This window comes from Ambystoma mexicanum, chromosome 7p (genome assembly GCF_040938575.1).
Source record: "Ambystoma mexicanum isolate Mex_15411 chromosome 7p, UKY_AmexF1_1, whole genome shotgun sequence".
Lineage (NCBI taxonomy): Eukaryota > Metazoa > Chordata > Amphibia > Caudata > Ambystomatidae > Ambystoma > Ambystoma mexicanum.
Genome location: NC_090939.1, coordinates 728,630,443 through 728,652,168, shown reverse-complemented (window position 1 = coordinate 728,652,168; position 21,726 = coordinate 728,630,443).

Sequence of the window (21,726 nt, the reverse complement as noted above, 5' to 3'; positions counted from 1 at the left end):
GCCCACCAACATTTTCTGGACTTTAGGGGGTCTAGATGCCTGTAAACCCTTTTTTTGGTCCTTCAAAGTTTTCAACATTTTTGCAGGCCTAAAATGCATTTTAAGGCATTTTTGGGCTGCTAACATTTTCAGAACTTTCAGGGGTGTAGTATGCATTTTTTGTGCCAAAAATATTTTTGTGAATTTCAGTGGTCTAGGATGCGGGTTAATGCCCCTTTGAGGCTGCACATTTTTTGGGGACATTCAGGGCTCTCTGACACCATTTTTGGGCCACCAACATTTTCTGGACTTTAGGGGGTCTAGGATGCCTGTAAACCCCTTTTTTGGTCCTTCAAAGTTTTCAACATTTTTGCAGGCCTAAAATGCATTTTAAGGCCTTTTTTTGGGCTCCTAACATATTCTGAGCTTCATGGGTGTAGGATGCAGGGAATTTCAATGGTCTAGGATGCGGCTTAATGCCCCTTTCAGGCTGCAAATGTTTTTGGGACATTCAGGGCTCTCTGACACCATTTTTGGGCCACAACCATTTTCTGGACTTTAGGGGGTCTAGGATGCCTCTAAACCCCTTTTTTCCACCTCCAAAGTTTTCTACATTTTTGCAGGCCTAAGATGCACTTTAAGGCCTTTTTTGGGCTGCTAACATATTCTGAGCTTCATGGGTGTAGTATTCATTTTTTGTGCCAAAAATATTTTTGGGAATGTCAGAGGTCTAGGATGCGGGTTAATGCCTGTTTCACTCTGCAAATGTTTTTGGGACATTCAGGGCTCTCTGACACCATTTTTGGGCCACCAACATTTTCTGGACTTTAGGGGGTCTAGGATGCCTGTAAACCCCTTTTTTGGTCCTTCAAAGTTTTCAACATTTTTACGGACCTAAAATGCATTTTAAGGCATTTTTGGGCTGCTAACATTTTCAGAACTTTCAGGGGTGTAGTATGCATTTTTTGTGCCAAAAATATTTTTGGGAATTTCAGTGGTCTAGGATGCGGGTTAATGCCCCTTTGAGGCTGCATATGATTTTGGGACATTCAGGGCTCTCTGACACCATTTTTGGGCCACCAACATTTTCTGGACTTTAGGGGGTCTAGGATGCCTGTAAACCTCTTTTTTGGTCCTTCAAAGTTTTCAACATTTTTGCAGGCCTAAAATGCATTTTAAGGCCTTTTTTGGGCTGCTAACATTTTCAGAACTTTCAGGGGTGTAGTATGCATTTTTTGTGCCAAAAATATTTTTGGGAATTTCATGGTCTAGGATGCGGGTTAATGCCCCTTTCAGGCTGCAAATGTGTTTGGGACATTCAGGGCTCTCTGACACCATTTTAGGGCCACAACCATTTTCTGGACTTTAGGGGGTCTAGGATGCCTGTAAACCCCTTTTTTGGTCCTTCAAAGTTTTCTACATTTTTGCAGGCCTAAAATGCATTTTAAGGCATTTTTGTGAGCTGCTAACATTTTCAGAACTTTCAGGGGTGTAGTATGCATTTTTTGTGCCAAAAATATTTTTGGGAATTTCAGTGGTCTAGGATGCGGCTTAATGCCCGTTTCACTCTGCAAATGTTTTTGGGACATTCAGGGCTCTCTGACACCATTTTTGGGCCACCAACATTTTCTGGACTTTAGGGGGTCTAGGATGCCTGTAAACCCCTTTTTTGGTCCTTCAAAGTTTTCAACATTTTTGCAGGCCTAAAATGCATTTTAAGGCCTTTTTTTGAGATGCCAACATTTTCTGATCTTTCAGGGTTGTAGGATGCATTTTTTGTGCCAAACATATTTTTAGGAATTTCAGTGGTCTGGGATGTGGGTTAGTGCCACTTTCAGGCTGCAAATGATTTTGGGACATTCAGAGCTCTCTGACACTTTTTTTGGGCCACACACATTTTCTGGACTTTAGGGGGTCTAGGATGCCTGTAAACCCCTTTTTTGGGCCTCCAAAGTTTTCAACATTTTTGCAGGCATAAAATGCATTTTAAGGCCTTTTTTGGGCTGCTAACATATTCTGAGCTTCAGGGGTATAGGTTGCATTTTTCGTGGCAAAAATATTTTTGGGAGTTTCAGTGGTCTAGGATGCAGGTTAATGCTCCTTTCAGGCTGCAAATGTTTTGGGACATTCAGAGCTCTCTGACACAGATTTTGGCCCACCAACATTTTCTGGACTTTAGGGGGTCTAGGATGCCTGTAAACCCTTTGGTCCTTCAAAGTTTTCAACATGTTTGCAGGCCTAAAATGCATTTTAAGGCATTTTTGGGCTGCTAACATTTTCAGAACTTTCAGGGGTGTAGTATGCATTTTTTGTGCCAAAAATATTTTTGGGAATTTCAGTGGTCTAGGATTCGGGTTAATGCCCGTTTCACTCTGCAAATGTTTTTGGAGCATTCAGGGCTCTCTGACACCATTTTTGGGCCACCAACATGTTCTGGACTTTAGGGGGTCTAGGATGCCTGTAAACGCCTTTTTTGGTCCTTCAAAGTTTTCAACATTTTTGCAGGCCTAAAATGCATTTTAAGGCATTTTTGGGCTGCTAACATTTTCAGAACTTTCAGGGGTGTGGTATGCATTTTTTGTGCCAAAAATATTTTTGGGAATTTCAGTGGTCTCGGATGCGTGTTAATGCCCGTTTCACTCTGAAAATGTTTTTGGGACATTCAGGGCTCTCTGACACCATTTTTGGGCCACCAACATTTTCTGGACTTTAGGGGGTCTAGGATGCCTGTAAACCCCTTTTTGGTCCTTCAAAGTTTTCAACATTTTTGCAGGCCTAAAATGCATTTTAAGGCCTTTTTTGGGCTGCTAACATATTCTGAGCTTCATGGGTGTAGGATGCATTTTTCGTGCCAAAAATATTTTTGGGAATTTCAGTGGTCTAGGATGCGGGTTAATGCCCCTTTGAGGCTGCAAATGTTTTTGGGACATTCAGGGCTCTCTGACACCATTTTTGGGCCACAACCATTTTCTGGACTTTAGGGGGTCTAGGATGCCTCTAAACCCCTTTTTTCCACCTCCAAAGTTTTCTACATTTTTGCAGGCCTAAGATGCACTTTAAGGCCTTTTTTGGGCTGCTAACATATTCTGAGCTTCATGGGTGTAGTATTCATTTTTTGTGCCAAAAATATTTTTGGGAATGTCAGAGGTCTAGGATGCGGGTTAATGCCCGTTTCACTCTGCAAATGTTTTTGGGACATTCAGGGCTCTCTGACACCATTTTTGGGCCACCAACATTTTCTGGACTTTAGGGGGTCTAGGATGCCTGTGAAACCCTTTTTTGGTCCTTCAAAGTTTTCAACATTTTTGCAGGCCTAAAATGCATTTTAAGGCATTTTTTGGGCTGCTAACATTCTGAGCTTTCAGGGGTGTAGGATGCATTTTTCGTGGCAAAAATATTTTTGGGAATTTCAGTGGTCTAGGATGCGAGTTAATGCCCCTTTCAGGCTGACAATGTTTTTGGGACATTCAGGGCTCTCTGACACAATTTTTGTTCCACCAACATTTTCTGGACTTTAGGGGGTCTAGGATGCCTGTAAACCCCTTTTTTGGGCCTCCAAAGTTTTCAACATTTTTGCAGGCTTAAAATGCATTTTAAAGCCTTTTTTGGGCTGCTAACATATTCTGAGCCTTAGGGGTGTAGGATGCATTTTTCGTGCCAAAATATTTTTGGGAATTTCAGTGGTCTAGGATGCGAGTTAATGCCCCTTTCAGGCTGACAATGTTTTTGGGACATTCAGAGCTCTCTGACACAGATTTTGGCCCACCAACATTTTCTGGACTTTAGGGGGTCTAGGATGCCTGTAAACCCCTTTTTTCGACCTCCAAAGTTTTCAACATTTGTGCAGGCCTAAGAAGCATTTTAAGTCCTTTTTTTGAGCTGCCAACATTTTCTGATCTTTCAGGGTTGTAGGATGAATTTTTTGTGCCAAAAATATTTTGGGGAATTTCAGTGGTCTAGGATGCGACTTAATGCCCCTTTCAGGCTGCAAATCTGTTTGGGACATTCAGAGCTCACTGACACTGTTTTTGGGCCACCAACTTTTTCTGGACTTTAGGGGGTCTAGGATGCCTGTAAACCCCTTTTTTGGGCCTCCAAAGTTTTCAACATTTTTGCAGGCTTAAAATGCATTTTAAGGCCTTTTTTGGGCTGCTAACATATTCTGAGCCTTAGGGGTGTAGGATGCATTTTTCGTGCAAAAAATATTTTTGGGAATTTCAGTGGTCTAGGATGCTGGTTAATGCCCCTTTCAGGCTGCAAATGTTTTTGGGAATTCAGGGCTCTCTGAAACCATTTTTGAGCGACAATCATTTTCTGGACTTTAGGGTGTCTAGGATGCCTGTAACCCCTTTTTTGGGCCTCCAAAGTTTTCAACATTTGTGCAGGCCTAAAATGCATTTTAAGGCCTTTTTTGGGCTGCTAACATATTCTGAGCTTCAGGGGTATAGGTTGAATTTTTCATGCCAAAAATATTTTGGGAAATTTCAGTGGTCTAGGATGCGGCTTAATGCCCCTTTCAGGCTGCAAATGTTTTTGGGACATTCAGGGCTCTCTGACACCGATTTTGGCCCACTAACATTTTCTGGACTTTAGGGGGTCTAGGATGCCTCTAAACACCTTTTTTCCACCTCCAAAGTTTTCTATATTTTTGCAGGCCTAAGATGCACTTTAAGGCATTTTTGGGCTGCTAACATTTTCAGAACTTTCAGGGGTGTAGTATGCATTTTTTGTGCCAAAAATATTTTTGGGAATTTCAGTGGTCTAGGATGTGGGTTAATGCCCGTTTCACTCTGCAAATGTTTTTGGGGCATTCAGAGCTCTCTGACACAGATTTTGGCCCACCAACATTTTCTGGACTTTAGGGGGTCTAGGATGCCTGTAAACCCCTTCTTTGGGCCTCCAAAGTTTTCAACATTTTTGCAGGCCTAAAATGCATTTTAAGGCCTTTTTTGGGCTGCTAACATATACTGAGCTTTCAGGGGTGTAGGATGCATTTTTCGTGCCAAAAATATTTTTGGGAATTTCAGTGGTCTAGGATGCGGGTTAATGCCCCTTTCAGGCTGCAAATGTTTTTGGGACATTCAGGACTCTCTGACACAATTTTTGGGCCACCAACATTTTCTGGACCTTAGGGGGTCTAGGATGCCTGTAAACCCCTTTTTTGGTCCTTCAAAGTTTTCAACATTTTTGCAGGCCTAAAATGCATTTGAAGGCCTTTTTTGGGCTGCTAACATATTCTGAGCTTTCAGGGATGTAGGATGTATTTTTCGTGCCAAAAGTATTTTTGGGAATTTCAGTGGTCTAGGATGCGGGTTAATGCCCCTTTCAGGCTGCAAATGTTTTTGGGACATTCAGAGCTCTCTGACACCGATTTTGGCCCACCAACATTTTCTGGACTTTAGGGGGTCTAGGATGCCTGTAAACCCCTTTTTTGGGCCTCCAAAGTTTTCAACATTTTTGCAGGCCTAAAATGCATTTTAAGGCCTTTTTTGGGCTGCTAACATATTCTGAGCTTCAGGGGTATAGGTTGCATTTTTCATGCCAAAAATATCTTGGGGAATTTCAGTGGTCTAGGATGCGGCCTAATGCCCCTTTCAGGCTGCAAATGTTTTTAGGACAAATGTGACACCATTTTTGGGCCACAACCATTTTCTGGACTTTAGGGGGTCTAGGATGCCTCTAAACCCCTTTTTTCCACCTCCAAAGTTTTCTACATTTTTGCAGGCCTAAGATGCACTTTAAGGCCTTTTTTGGGCTGCTAACATATTCTGAGCTTCATGGGTGTAGCATTCATTTTTTGTGCCAAAAATATTTTTGGGAATGTCAGAGGTCTAGGATGCGGGTTAATGCCTGTTTCACTCTGCAAATGTTTTTGGGACATTCAGGGCTCTCTGACACCATTTTTGGGCCACCAACATTTTCTGGACTTTAGGGGGTCTAGGATGCCTGTAAACCCCTTTTTTGGTCCTTCAAAGTTTTCAACATTTTTACGGACCTAAAATGCATTTTAAGGCATTTTTGGGCTGCTAACATTTTCAGAACTTTCAGGGGTGTAGTATGCATTTTTTGTGCCAAAAATATTTTTGGGAATTTCAGTGGTCTAGGGTGCGGGTTAATGCCCCTTTGAGGCTGCATATGATTTTGGGACATTCAGGGCTCTCTGACACCATTTTTGGGCCACCAACATTTTCTGGACTTTAGGGGGTCTAGGATGCCTGTAAACCTCTTTTTTGGTCCTTCAAAGTTTTCAACATTTTTGCAGGCCTAAAATGCATTTTAAGGCCTTTTTTGGGCTGCTAACATTTTCAGAACTTTCAGGGGTGTAGTATGCATTTTCTGTGCCAAAAATATTTATGGCCATTTCAGTGGTCTAGGATGCGGGTTAATGCCCCTTTCAGGCTGCAAATGTTTTTGGGACATTCAAGGCTCTCCGACACCATTTTTGGGCCACCAACATTTTCTGGACTTTAGGGGGTCTTGGATGCATGTAACCCCTTTTTTGGGCCTCCAAAGTTTTCAACATTTGTGCAGGCCTAAAATGCATTTTAAGGCCTTTTTTGGGCTGCTAACATATTCTGAGCTTCAGGGGTATAGGTTGAATTTTTCATGCCAAAAATATTTTGGGAAATTTCAGTGGTCTAGGATGCGGCTTAATGCCCCTTTCAGGCTGCAAATGTTTTTGGGACATTCAGGGCTCTCTGACACCGATTTTGGCCCACTAACATTTTCTGGACTTTAGGGGGTCTAGGATGCCTCTAAACACCTTTTTTCCACCTCCAAAGTTTTCTATATTTTTGCAGGCCTAAGATGCACTTTAAGGCATTTTTGGGCTGCTAACATTTTCAGAACTTTCAGGGGTGTAGTATGCATTTTTTGTGCCAAAAATATTTTTGGGAATTTCAGTGGTCTAGGATGTGGGTTAATGCCCGTTTCACTCTGCAAATGTTTTTGGGGCATTCAGAGCTCTCTGACACAGATTTTGGCCCACCAACATTTTCTGGACTTTAGGGGGTCTAGGATGCCTGTAAACCCCTTCTTTGGGCCTCCAAAGTTTTCAACATTTTTGCAGGCCTAAAATGCATTTTAAGGCCTTTTTTGGGCTGCTAACATATACTGAGCTTTCAGGGGTGTAGGATGCATTTTTCGTGCCAAAAATATTTTTGGGAATTTCAGTGGTCTAGGATGCGGGTTAATGCCCCTTTCAGGCTGCAAATGTTTTTGGGACATTCAGGACTCTCTGACACAATTTTTGGGCCACCAACATTTTCTGGACCTTAGGGGGTCTAGGATGCCTGTAAACCCCTTTTTTGGTCCTTCAAAGTTTTCAACATTTTTGCAGGCCTAAAATGCATTTGAAGGCCTTTTTTGGGCTGCTAACATATTCTGAGCTTTCAGGGATGTAGGATGTATTTTTCGTGCCAAAAGTATTTTTGGGAATTTCAGTGGTCTAGGATGCGGGTTAATGCCCCTTTCAGGCTGCAAATGTTTTTGGGACATTCAGAGCTCTCTGACACCGATTTTGGCCCACCAACATTTTCTGGACTTTAGGGGGTCTAGGATGCCTGTAAACCCCTTTTTTGGGCCTCCAAAGTTTTCAACATTTTTGCAGGCCTAAAATGCATTTTAAGGCCTTTTTTGGGCTGCTAACATATTCTGAGCTTCAGGGGTATAGGTTGCATTTTTCATGCCAAAAATATCTTGGGGAATTTCAGTGGTCTAGGATGCGGCTTAATGCCCCTTTCAGGCTGCAAATGTTTTTAGGACAAATGTGACACCATTTTTGGGCCACAACCATTTTCTGGACTTTAGGGGGTCTAGGATGCCTCTAAACCCCTTTTTTCCACCTCCAAAGTTTTCTACATTTTTGCAGGCCTAAGATGCACTTTAAGGCCTTTTTTGGGCTGCTAACATATTCTGAGCTTCATGGGTGTAGCATTCATTTTTTGTGCCAAAAATATTTTTGGGAATGTCAGAGGTCTAGGATGCGGGTTAATGCCTGTTTCACTCTGCAAATGTTTTTGGGACATTCAGGGCTCTCTGACACCATTTTTGGGCCACCAACATTTTCTGGACTTTAGGGGGTCTAGGATGCCTGTAAACCCCTTTTTTGGTCCTTCAAAGTTTTCAACATTTTTACGGACCTAAAATGCATTTTAAGGCATTTTTGGGCTGCTAACATTTTCAGAACTTTCAGGGGTGTAGTATGCATTTTTTGTGCCAAAAATATTTTTGGGAATTTCAGTGGTCTAGGGTGCGGGTTAATGCCCCTTTGAGGCTGCATATGATTTTGGGACATTCAGGGCTCTCTGACACCATTTTTGGGCCACCAACATTTTCTGGACTTTAGGGGGTCTAGGATGCCTGTAAACCTCTTTTTTGGTCCTTCAAAGTTTTCAACATTTTTGCAGGCCTAAAATGCATTTTAAGGCCTTTTTTGGGCTGCTAACATTTTCAGAACTTTCAGGGGTGTAGTATGCATTTTCTGTGCCAAAAATATTTATGGCCATTTCAGTGGTCTAGGATGCGGGTTAATGCCCCTTTCAGGCTGCAAATGTTTTTGGGACATTCAAGGCTCTCCGACACCATTTTTGGGCCACCAACATTTTCTGGACTTTAGGGGGTCTTGGATGCATGTAAACCCCTTTTTTGGTCCTTAAAAGTTTTCAACATTTTTGCAGGCCTAAAATGCATTTTAAGGCCTTTTTTGGGCTGCTAACATATTCTGAGCTTCATGGGTGTAGGATGCATTTTTCGTGGCAAAAATATTTTTGGGAATTTCAGTGGTCTAGGATGCGGGTTAATGCCCCTTCGAGGCTGCAAATGTTTTTGGGACATTCAGAGCTCTCTGACACAGATTTTGGCCCACCAACATTTTCTGGACTTTAGGGGGTCTAGATGCCTGTAAACCCTTTTTTTGGTCCTTCAAAGTTTTCAACATTTTTGCAGGCCTAAAATGCATTTTAAGGCATTTTTGGGCTGCTAACATTTTCAGAACTTTCAGGGGTGTAGTATGCATTTTTTGTGCCAAAAATATTTTTGTGAATTTCAGTGGTCTAGGATGCGGGTTAATGCCCCTTTGAGGCTGCACATTTTTTGGGGACATTCAGGGCTCTCTGACACCATTTTTGGGCCACCAACATTTTCTGGACTTTAGGGGTTCTAGGATGCCTGTAAACCCCTTTTTTGGTCCTTCAAAGTTTTCAACATTTTTGCAGGCCTAAAATGCATTTTAAGGCCTTTTTTGGGCTCCTAACATATTCTGAGCTTCATGGGTGTAGGATGCATTTTCGTGCCAAAAATATTTTTGGGAATTTCAATGGTCTAGGATGCGGCTTAATGCCCCTTTCAGGCTGCAAATGTTTTTGGGACATTCAGGGCTCTCTGACACCATTTTTGGGCCACCAACATTTTCTGGACTTTAGGGGGTCTAGGATGCCTGTAAACCCCTTTTTTGGTCCTTCAAAGTTTTCAACATTTTTACGGACCTAAAATGCATTTTAAGGCATTTTTGGGCTGCTAACATTTTCAGAACTTTCAGGGGTGTAGTATGCATTTTTTGTGCCAAAAATATTTTTGGGAATTTCAGTGGTCTAGGATGCGGGTTAATGCCCCTTTGAGGCTGCATATGATTTTGGGACATTCAGGGCTCTCTGACACCATTTTTGGGCCACCAACATTTTCTGGACTTTAGGGGGTCTAGGATGCCTGTAAACCTCTTTTTTGGTCCTTCAAAGTTTTCAACATTTTTGCAGGCCTAAAATGCATTTTAAGGCCTATTTTGGGCTGCTAACATTTTCAGAACTTTCAGGGGTTTAGTATGCATTTTTTGTGCCAAAAATATTTTTGGGAATTTCAGTGGTCTAGGATGCGGGTTAATGCCCCTTTCAGGCTGCAAATGTTTTTGGGACATTCAGGGCTCTCTGACACCATTTTAGGGCCACAACCATTTTCTGGACTTTAGGGGGTCTAGGATGCCTGTAAACCCCTTTTTTGGTCCTTCAAAGTTTTCTACATTTTTGCAGGCCTAAAATGCATTTTAAGGCATTTTTGTGAGCTGCTAACATTTTCAGAACTTTCAGGGGTGTAGTATGCATTTTTTGTGCCAAAAATATTTTTGGGAATTTCAGTGGTCTAGGATGCGGCTTAATGCCCGTTTCACTCTGCAAATGTTTTTGGGACATTCAGGGCTCTCTGACACCATTTTTGGGCCACCAACATTTTCTGGACTTTAGGGGGTCTAGGATGCCTGTAAACCCCTTTTTTGGTCCTTCAAAGTTTTCAACATTTTTGCAGGCCTAAAATGCATTTTAAGGCCTTTTTTTGAGATGCCAACATTTTCTGATCTTTCAGGGTTGTAGGATGCATTTTTTGTGCCAAAAATATTTTTAGGAATTTCAGTGGTCTGGGATGTGGGTTAGTGCCACTTTCAGGCTGCAAATGATTTTGGGACATTCAGAGCTCTCTGACACTTTTTTTGGGCCACAAACATTTTCTGGACTTTAGGGGGTCTAGGATGCCTGTAAACCCCTTTTTTGGGCCTCCAAAGTTTTCAACATTTTTGCAGGCATAAAATGCATTTTAAGGCCTTTTTTGGGCTGCTAACATATTCTGAGCTTCAGGGGTATAGGTTGCATTTTTCGTGGCAAAAATATTTTTGGGAGTTTCAGTGGTCTAGGATGCGGGTTAATGCCCCTTTCAGGCTGCAAATGTTTTGGGACATTCAGAGCTCTCTGACACAGATTTTGGCTCACCAACATTTTCTGGACTTTAGGGGGTCTAGGATGCCTGTAAACCCCTTTTTTGGTCCTTCAAAGTTTTCAACATTTTTACGGACCTAAAATGCATTTTAAGGCATTTTTGGGCTGCTAACATTTTCAGAACTTTCAGGGGTGTAGTATGCATTTTTTGTGCCAAAAATATTTTTGGGAATTTCAGTGGTCTAGGATTCGGGTTAATGCCAGTTTCACTCTGCAAATATTTTTGGAGCATTCAGGGCTCTCTGACACCATTTTTGGGCCACCAACATTTTCTGGACTTTAGGGGGTCTAGGATGCCTGTAAACGCCTTTTTTGGTCCTTCAAAGTTTTCAACATTTTTGCAGGCCTAAAATGCATTTTAAGGCATTTTTGGGCTGCTAACATTTTCAGAACTTTCAGGGGTGTGGTATGCATTTTTTGTGCCAAAAATATTTTTGGGAATTTCAGTGGTCTCGGATGCGTGTTAATGCCCGTTTCACTCTGAAAATGTTTTTGGGACATTCAGGGCTCTCTGACACCATTTTTGGGCCACCAACATTTTCTGGACTTTAGGGGGTCTAGGATGCCTGTAAACCCCTTTTTGGTCCTTCAAAGTTTTCAACATTTTTGCAGGCCTAAAATGCATTTTAAGGCCTTTTTGGGCTGCTAACATATTCTGAGCTTCATGGGTGTAGGATGCATTTTTCGTGCCAAAAATATTTTTGGGAATTTCAGTGGTCTAGGATGCGGGTTAATGCCCCTTTCAGGTTGCAAATGTTTTTGGGACATTCAGGTCTCTCTGACACCATTTTTGGGCCACAACCATTTTCTGGACTTTAGGGGGTCTAGGATGCCTCTAAACCCCTTTTTTCCACCTCCAACGTTTTCTATATTTTTGCAGGCCTAAGATGCACTTTAAGGCCTTTTTTGGGCTGCTAACATATTCTGAGCTTCATGGGTGTAGTATTCATTTTTTGTGCCAAAAATATTTTTGGGAATGTCAGAGGTCTAGGATGCGGGTTAATGCCCGTTTCACTCTGCAAATGTTTTTGGGACATTCAGGGCTCTCTGACACCATTTTTGGGCCACCAACATTTTCTGGACTTTAGGGGGTCTAGGATGCCTGTGAAACCCTTTTTTGGTCCTTCAAAGTTTTCAACATTTTTGCAGGCCTAAAATGCATTTTAAGGCATTTTTTGGGCTGCTAACATATTCTGAGCTTTCAGGGGTGTAGGATGCATTTTTCGTGGCAAAAATATTTTTGGGAATTTCAGTGGTCTAGGATGCGAGTTAATGCCCCTTTCAGGCTGACAATGTTTTTGGGACATTCAGGGCTCTCTGACACCATTTATGGGCCACCAACATTTTCTAGACTTTAGGGGGTCTAGGATGCCTGTAAACCTCTTTTTTGGTCCTTCAAAGTTTTCAACGTTTTTGCAGGCCTAAAATGCATTTTAAGGCCTTTTTTGGGCTGCTAACATATTCTGAGCTTTCAGGGGTGAAGGATGCATTTTTCGTGGCAAAAATATTTTTGGGAATTTCAGTGGTCTAGGATGCGAGTTAATGCCCCTTTCAGGCTGACAATGTTTTTGGGACATTCAGAGCTCTCTGACACAGATTTTGGCCCACCAACATTTTCTGGACTTTAGGGGGTCTAGGATGCCTGTAAACCCCTTTTTTGGTCCTTCAAAGTTTTAAACATTTTTGCAGGCCTAAAATGCATTTTAAGGCATTTTTGGGCTGCTAACATTTTCAGAACTTTCAGGGGTGTAGTATGCATTTTTTGTGCCAAAAATATTTTTGGGAATTTCAGTGGTCTAGGATGCGTGTTAATGCCCGTTTCACTCTGCAAATGTTTTTGGGACATTCAGGGCTCTCTGACACAATTTTTGTTCCACCAACATTTTCTGGACTTTAGGGGGTCTAGGATGCCTGTAAACCCCTTTTTTGGGCCTCCAAAGTTTTCAACATTTTTGCAGGCTTAAAATGCATTTTAAAGCCTTTTTTGGGCTGCTAACATATTCTGAGCCTTAGGGGTGTAGGATGCATTTTTCGTGCCAAAATATTTTTGGGAATTTCAGTGGTCTAGGATGCGAGTTAATGCCCCTTTCAGGCTGACAATGTTTTTGGGACATTCAGAGCTCTCTGACACAGATTTTGGCCCACCAACATTTTCTGGACTTTAGGGGGTCTAGGATGCCTGTAAACCCCTTTTTTCGACCTCCAAAGTTTTCAACATTTGTGCAGGCCTAAGAAGCATTTTAAGTCCTTTTTTTGAGCTGCCAACATTTTCTGATCTTTCAGGGTTGTAGGATGAATTTTTTGTGCCAAAAATATTTTGGGGAATTTCAGTGGTCTAGGATGCGACTTAATGCCCCTTTCAGGCTGCAAATCTGTTTGGGACATTCAGAGCTCTCTGACACTGTTTTTGGGCCACCAACATTTTCTGGACTTTAGGGGGTCTAGGATGCCTGTAAACCCCTTTTTTGGGCCTCCAAAGTTTTCAACATTTTTGCAGGCTTAAAATGCATTTTAAGGCCTTTTTTGGGCTGCTAACATATTCTGAGCCTTAGGGGTGTAGGATGCATTTTTCGTGCAAAAAATATTTTTGGGAATTTCAGTGGTCTAGGATGCTGGTTAATGCCCCTTTCAGGCTGCAAATGTTTTTGGGAATTCAGGGCTCTCTGAAACCATTTTTGAGCGACAATCATTTTCTGGACTTTAGGGGGTCTAGGATGCCTGTAACCCCTTTTTTGGGCCTCCAAAGTTTTCAACATTTGTGCAGGCCTAAAATGCATTTTAAGGCCTTTTTTGGGCTGCTAACATATTCTGAGCATCAGGGGTATAGGTTGAATTTTTCATGCCAAAAATATTTTGGGAAATTTCAGTGGTCTAGGATGCGGCTTAATGCCCCTTTCAGGCTGCAAATGTTTTTGGGACATTCAGGGCTCTCTGACACCGATTTTGGCCCACTAACATTTTCTGGACTTTAGGGGGTCTATGATGCCTCTAAACACCTTTTTTCCACCTCCAAAGTTTTCTATATTTTTGCAGGCCTAAGATGCACTTTAAGGCATTTTTGGGCTGCTAACATTTTCAGAACTTTCAGGGGTGTAGTATGCATTTTTTGTGCCAAAAATATTTTTGGGAATTTCAGTGGTCTAGGATGTGGGTTAATGCCCGTTTCACTCTGCAAATGTTTTTGGGGCATTCAGAGCTCTCTGACACAGATTTTGGCCCACCAACATTTTCTGGACTTTAGGGGGTCTAGGATGCCTGTAAACCCCTTCTTTGGGCCTCCAAAGTTTTCAACATTTTTGCAGGCCTAAAATGCATTTTAAGGCCTTTTTTGGGCTGCTAACATATTCTGAGCTTTCAGGGGTGTAGGATGCATTTTTCGTGCCAAAAATATTTTTGGGAATTTCAGTGGTCTAGGATGCGGGTTAATGCCCCTTTCAGGCTGCAAATGTTTTTGGGACATTCAGGACTCTCTGACACCATTTTTGGGCCACCAACATTTTCTGGACCTTAGGGGGTCTAGGATGCCTGTAAACCCCTTTTTTGGTCCTTCAAAGTTTTCAACATTTTTGCAGGCCTAAAATGCATTTGAAGGCCTTTTTTGGGCTGCTAACATATTCTGAGCTTTCAGGGATGTAGGATGTATTTTTCGTGCCAAAAGTATTTTTGGGAATTTCAGTGGTCTAGGATGCGGGTTAATGCCCCTTTCAGGCTGCAAATGTTTTTGGGACATTCAGAGCTCTCTGACACCGATTTTGGCCCACCAACATTTTCTGGACTTTAGGGGGTCTAGGATGCCTGTAAACCCCTTTTTTGGGCCTCCAAAGTTTTCAACATTTTTGCAGGCCTAAAATGCATTTTAAGGCCTTTTTTGGGCTGCTAACATATTCTGAGCTTCAGGGGTATAGGTTGCATTTTTCATGCCAAAAATATCTTGGGGAATTTCAGTGGTCTAGGATGCGGCTTAATGCCCCTTTCAGGCTGCAAATGTTTTTGGGACATTCAGGGCTCTCTGACACCATTTTTGGGCCACAACCATTTTCTGGACTTTAGGGGGTCTAGGATGCCTCTAAACCCCTTTTTTCCACCTCCAAAGTTTTCTACATTTTTGCAGGCCTAAGATGCACTTTAAGGCCTTTTTTGGGCTGCTAAAATATTCTGAGCTTCATGGGTGTAGTATTCATTTTTTGTGCCAAAAATATTTTTGGGAATGTCAGAGGTCTAGGATGCGGGTTAATGCCTGTTTCACTCTGCAAATGTTTTTGGGACATTCAGGGCTCTCTGACACCATTTTTGGGCCACCAACATTTTCTGGACTTTAGGGGGTCTAGGATGCCTGTAAACCCCTTTTTTGGTCCTTCAAAGTTTTCAACATTTTTACTGACCTAAAATGCATTTTAAGGCATTTTTGGGCTGCTAACATTTTCAGAACTTTCAGGGGTGTAGTATGCATTTTTTGTGCCAAAAATATTTTTGGGAATTTCAGTGGTCTAGGATGCGGGTTAATGCCCCTTTGAGGCTGCATATGATTTTGGGACATTCAGGGCTCTCTGACACCATTTTTGGGCCACCAACATTTTCTGGACTTTAGGGGGTCTAGGATGCCTGTAAACCTCTTTTTTGGTCCTTCAAAGTTTTCAACATTTTTGCAGGCCTAAAATGCATTTTAAGGCCTTTTTGGGCTGCTAACATTCTCAGAACTTTCAGGGGTGTAGTATGCATTTTTTGTGCCAAAAATATTTTTGGGAATTTCAGTGGTCTAGGATGCGGCTTAATGCCCGTTTCACTCTGCAAATGTTTTTGGGACATTCAGGGCTCTCTGACACCATTTTTGGGCCACCAACATTTTCTGGACTTTAGGGGGTCTAGGATGCCTGTAAACCCCTTTTTTGGTCCTTCAAAGTTTTCAACATTTTTGCAGGCCTAAAATGCATTTTAAGGCCTTTTTTTGAGATGCCAACATTTTCTGATCTTTCAGGGTTGTAGGATGCATTTTTTGTGCCAAAAATATTTTTAGGAATTTCAGTGGTCTGGGATGTGGGTTAGTGCCACTTTCAGGCTGCAAATGATTTTGGGACATTCAGAGCTCTCTGACACTTTTTTTGGGCCACAAACATTTTCTGGACTTTAGGGGGTCTAGGATGCCTGTAAACCTCTTTTTTGGGCCTCCAAAGTTTTCAACATTTTTGCAGGCATAAAGTGCATTTTAAGGCCTTTTTTGGGCTGCTAACATATTGTGAGCTTCAGGGGTATAGGTTGCATTTTTCGTGGCAAAAATATTTTTGGGAGTTTCAGTGGTCTAGGATGCGGGTTAATGCCCCTTTCAGGCTGCAAATGTTTTGGGACATTCAGAGCTCTCTGACACAGATTTTGGCTCACCAACATTTTCTGGACTTTAGGGGGTCTAGGATGCCTGTAAACCCCTTTTTTGGTCCTTCAAAGTTTTCAACATGTTTGCAGGCCTAAAATGCATTTTAAGGCATTTTGGGCTGCTAACATTTTCAGAACTTTCAGGGGTGTAGTATGCATTTTTTGTGCCAAAAATATTTTTGGGAATTTCAGTGGTCTAGGATGCGGCTTAATGCCCGTTTCACTCTGCAAATGTTTTTGGGACATTCAGGGCTCTCTGACACCATTTTTGGGCCACCAACATTTTCTGGACTTTAGGGGGTCTAGGATGCCTGTAAACCCCTTTTTTGGTCCTTCAAAGTTTTCAACATTTTTGCAGGCCTAAAATGCATTTTAAGGCCTTTTTTTGAGATGCCAACATTTTCTGATCTTTCAGGGTTGTAGGATGCATTTTTTGTGCCAAAAATATTTTTAGGAATTTCAGTGGTCTGGGATGTGGGTTAGTGCCACTTTCAGGCTGCAAATGATTTTGGGACATTCAGAACTCTCTGACACTTTTTTTGGGCCACAAACATTTTCTGGACTTTAGGGGGTCTAGGATTCCTGTAAACCCCTTTTTTGGGCCTCCAAAGTTTTCAACATTTTTGCAGGCATAAAATGCATTTTAAGGCCTTTTTTGGGCTGCTAACATATTCTGAGCTTCAGGGGTATAGGTTGCATTTTTCGTGGCAAAAATATTTTTGGGAGTTTCAGTGGTCTAGGATGCGGGTTAATGCCCCTTTCAGGCTGCAAATGTTTTGGGACATTCAGAGCTCTCTGACACAGATTTTGGCCCACCAACATTTTCTGGACTTTAGGGGGTCTAGGATGCCTGTAAACCCCTTTTTTGGTCCTTCAAAGTTTTCAACATGTTTGCAGGCCTAAAATGCATTTTAAGGCATTTTTGGGCTGCTAACATTTTCAGAACTTTCAGGGGTGTGGTATGCATTTTTTGTGCCAAAAATATTTTTGGGAATTTCAGTGGTCTAGGATTCGGGTTAATGCCCGTTTCACTCTGCAAATGTTTTTGGAGCATTCAGGGCTCTCTGACACCATTTTTGGGCCACCAACATTTTCTGGACTTTAGGGGGTCTAGGATGCCTGTAAACGCCTTTTTTGGTCCTTCAAAGTTTTCAACATTTTTGCAGGCCTAAAATGCATTTTAAGGCATTTTTGGGCTGCTAACATTTTCAGAACTTTCAGGGGTGTGGTATGCATTTTTTGTGCCAAAAATATTTTTGGGAATTTCAGTGGTCTCGGATGCGTGTTAATGCCCGTTTCACTCTGAAAATGTTTTTGGGACATTCAGGCCTCTCTGACACCATTTTTGGGCCACCAACATTTTCTGGACTTTAGGGGGTCTAGGATGCCTGTAAACCCCTTTTTGGTCCTTCAAAGTTTTCAACGTTTTTGCAGGCCTAAAATGCATTTTAAGGCCTTTTTTGGGCTGCTAACATATTCTGAGCTTCATGGGTGTAGGATGCATTTTTCGTGCCAAAAATATTTTTGGGAATTTCAGTGGTCTAGGAAGCGGGTTAATGCCCCTTTGAGGCTGCAAATGTTTTTGGGACATTCAGGGCTCTCTGACACCATTTTTGGGCCACAACCATTTTCTGGACTTTAGGGGGTCTAGGATGCCTCTAAACCCCTTTTTTCCACCTCCAAAGTTTTCTACATTTTTGCAGGCCTAAGATGCACTTTAAGGCCTTTTTTGGGCTGCTAACATATTCTGAGCTTCATGGGTGTAGTATTCATTTTTTGTGCCAAAAATATTTTTGGGAATGTCAGAGGTCTAGGATGCGGGTTAATGCCCGTTTCACTCTGCAAATGTTTTGGGACATTCAGGGCTCTCTGACACCATTTTTGGGCCACCAACATTTTCTGGACTTTAGGGGGTCTAGGATGCCTGTGAAACCCTTTTTTGGTCCTTCAAAGTTTTCAACATTTTTGCAGGCCTAAAATGCATTTTAAGGCATTTTTTGGGCTGCTAACATATTCTGAGCTTTCAGGGGTGTAGGATGCATTTTTCGTGGCAAAAATATTTTTGGGAATTTCAGTGGTCTAGGATGCGAGTTAATGCCCCTTTCAGGCTGACAATGTTTTTGGGACATTCAGGGCTCTCTGACACCATTTATGGGCCACCAACATTTTCTGGACTTTAGGGGGTCTAGGATGCCTGTAAACCTCTTTTTTGGTCCTTCAAAGTTTTCAACATTTTTGCAGGCCTAAAATGCATTTTAAGGCCTTTTTTGGGCTGCTAACATATTCTGAGCTTTCAGGGGTGAAGGATGCATTTTTCGTGGCAAAAATATTTTTGGGAATTTCAGTGGTCTAGGATGCGAGTTAATGCCCCTTTCAGGCTGACAATGTTTTTGGGACATTCAGGGCTCTCTGACACAATTTTTGTTCCACCAACATTTTCTGGACTTTAGGGGGTCTAGGATGCCTGTAAACCCCTTTTTTGGGCCTCCAAAGTTTTCAACATTTTTGCAGGCTTAAAATGCATTTTAAAGCCTTTTTTGGGCTGCTAACATATTCTGAGCCTTAGGGGTGTAGGATGCATTTTTCGTGCCAAAATATTTTTGGGAATTTCAGTGGTCTAGGATGCGAGTTAATGCCCCTTTCAGGCTGACAATGTTTTTGGGACATTCAGAGCTCTCTGACACAGATTTTGGCCCACCAACATTTTCTGGACTTTAGGGGGTCTAGGATGCCTGTAAACCCCTTTTTTCGACCTCCAAAGTTTTCAACATTTGTGCAGGCCTAAGAAGCATTTTAAGTCCTTTTTTTGAGCTGCCAACATTTTCTGATCTTTCAGGGTTGTAGGATGAATTTTTTGTGCCAAAATATTTTTGGGAATTTCAGTGGTCTAGGATGCGACTTAATGCCCCTTTCAGGCTGCAAATCTGTTTGGGACATTCAGAGCTCTCTGACACTGTTTTTGGGCCACCAACATTTTCTGGACTTTAGGGGGTCTAGGATGCCTGTAAACCCCTTTTTTGGGCCTCCAAAGTTTTCAACATTTTTGCAGGCTTAAAATGCATTTTAAGGCCTTTTTTGGGCTGCTAACATATTCTGAGCCTTAGGGGTGTAGGATGCATTTTTCGTGCAAAAAATATTTTTGGGAATTTCAGTGGTCTAGGATGCTGGTTAATGCCCCTTTCAGGCTGCAAATGTTTTTGGGAATTCAGGGCTCTCTGAAACCATTTTTGAGCGACAATCATTTTCTGGACTTTAGGGTGTCTAGGATGCCTGTAACCCCTTTTTTGGGCCTCCAAAGTTTTCAACATTTGTGCAGGCCTAAAATGCATTTTAAGGCCTTTTTTGGGCTGCTAACATATTCTGAGCTTCAGGGGTATAGGTTGAATTTTTCATGCCAAAAATATTTTGGGAAATTTCAGTGGTCTAGGATGCGGCTTAATGCCCCTTCCAGGCTGCAAATGTTTTTGGGACATTCAGGGCTCTCTGACACCGATTTTGGCCCACTAACATTTTCTGGACTTTAGGGGGTCTAGGATGCCTCTAAACACCTTTTTTCCACCTCCAAAGTTTTCTATATTTTTGCAGGCCTAAGATGCACTTTAAGGCATTTTTGGGCTGCTAACATTTTCAGAACTTTCAGGGGTGTAGTATGCATTTTTTGTGCCAAAAATATTTTTGGGAATTTCAGTGGTCTAGGATGTGGGTTAATGCCCGTTTCACTCTGCAAATGTTTTTGGGGCATTCAGAGCTCTCTGACACAGATTTTGGACCACCAACATTTTCTGGACTTTAGGGGGTCTAGGATGCCTGTAAACCCCTTCTTTGGGCCTCCAAAGTTTTCAACATTTTTGCAGGCCTAAAATGCATTTTAAGGCCTTTTTTGGGCTGCTAACATATACTGAGCTTTCAGGGGTGTAGGATGCATTTTTCGTGCCAAAAATATTTTTGGGAATTTCAGTGGTCTAGGATGCGGGTTAATGCCCCTTTCAGGCTGCAAATGTTTTTGGGACATTCAGGACTCTCTGACACCATTTTTGGGCCACCAACATTTTCTGGACCTTAGGGGGTCTAGGATGCCTGTAAACCCCTTTTTTGGTCCTTCAAAGTTTTCAACATTTTTGCAGGCCTAAAATGCATTTGAAGGCCTTTTTTGGGCTGCTAACATATTCTGAGCTTTCAGGGATGTAGGATGTATTTTTCGTGCCAAAAGTATTTTTGGGAATTTCAGTGGTCTAGAATGCGGGTTAATGCCCCTTTCAGGCTGCAAATGTTTTTGGGACATTCAGAGCTCTCTGACACCGATTTTGGCCCACCAACATTTTCTGGACTTTAGGGGGTCTAGGATGCCTGTAAACCCCTTTTTTGGGCCTCCAAAGTTTTCAACATTTTTGCAGGCCTAAAATGCATTTTAAGGCCTTTTTTGGGCTGCTAACATATTCTGAGCTTCATGGGTGTAGCATTCATTTTTTGTGCCAAAAATATTTTTGGGAATGTCAGAGGTCTAGGATGCGGGTTAATGCCTGTTTCACTCTGCAAATGTTTTTGGGACATTCAGGGCTCTCTGACACCATTTTTGGGCCACCAACATTTTCTGGACTTTAGGGGGTCTAGGATGCCTCTAAACCCCTTTTTTCCACCTCCAAAGTTTTCTACATTTTTGCAGGCCTAAGATGCACTTTAAGGCCTTTTTTGGGCTGCTAACATTTTCAGAACTTTCCGGGGTGTAGTATGCATTTTTTGTGCCAAAAATATTTTTGGGAATTTCAGTGGTCTAGGATGCGGGTTAATGCCCCTTTCAGGCTGCAAATGTTTTTGGGACAAATGTGACACCATTTTTGGGCCACAACCATTTTCTGGACTTTAGGGGGTCTAGGATGCCTCTAAACCCCTTTTTTCCACCTCCAAAGTTTTCTACATTTTTGCAGGCCTAAGATGCACTTTAAGGCCTTTTTTGGGCTGCTAACATATTCTGAGCTTCATGGGTGTAGCATTCATTTTTTGTGCCAAAAATATTTTTGGGAATGTCAGAGGTCTAGGATGCGGGTTAATGCCTGTTTCACTCTGCAAATGTTTTTGGGACATTCAGGGCTCTCTGACACCATTTTTGGGCCACCAACATTTTCTGGACTTTAGGGGGTCTAGGATGCCTGTAAACCCCTTTTTTGGTCCTTCAAAGTTTTCAACATTTTTACGGACCTAAAATGCATTTTAAGGCATTTTTGGGCTGCTAACATTTTCAGAACTTTCAGGGGTGTAGTATGCATTTTTTGTGCCAAAAATATTTTTGGGAATTTCAGTGGTCTAGGATGCGGGTTAATGCCCCTTTGAGGCTGCATATGATTTTGGGACATTCAGGGCTATCTGACACCATTTTTGGGCCACCAACATTTTCTGGACTTTAGGGGGTCTAGGATGCCTGTAAACCTCTTTTTTGGTCCTTCAAAGTTTTCAACATTTTTGCAGGCCTAAAATGCATTTTAAGGCCTTTTTTGGGCTGCTAACATTTTCAGAACTTTCAGGGGTGTAGTATGCATTTTTTGTGCCAAAAATATTTATGGCCATTTCAGTGGTCTAGGATGCGGGTTAATGCCCCTTTCAGGCTGCAAATGTTTTTGGGACATTC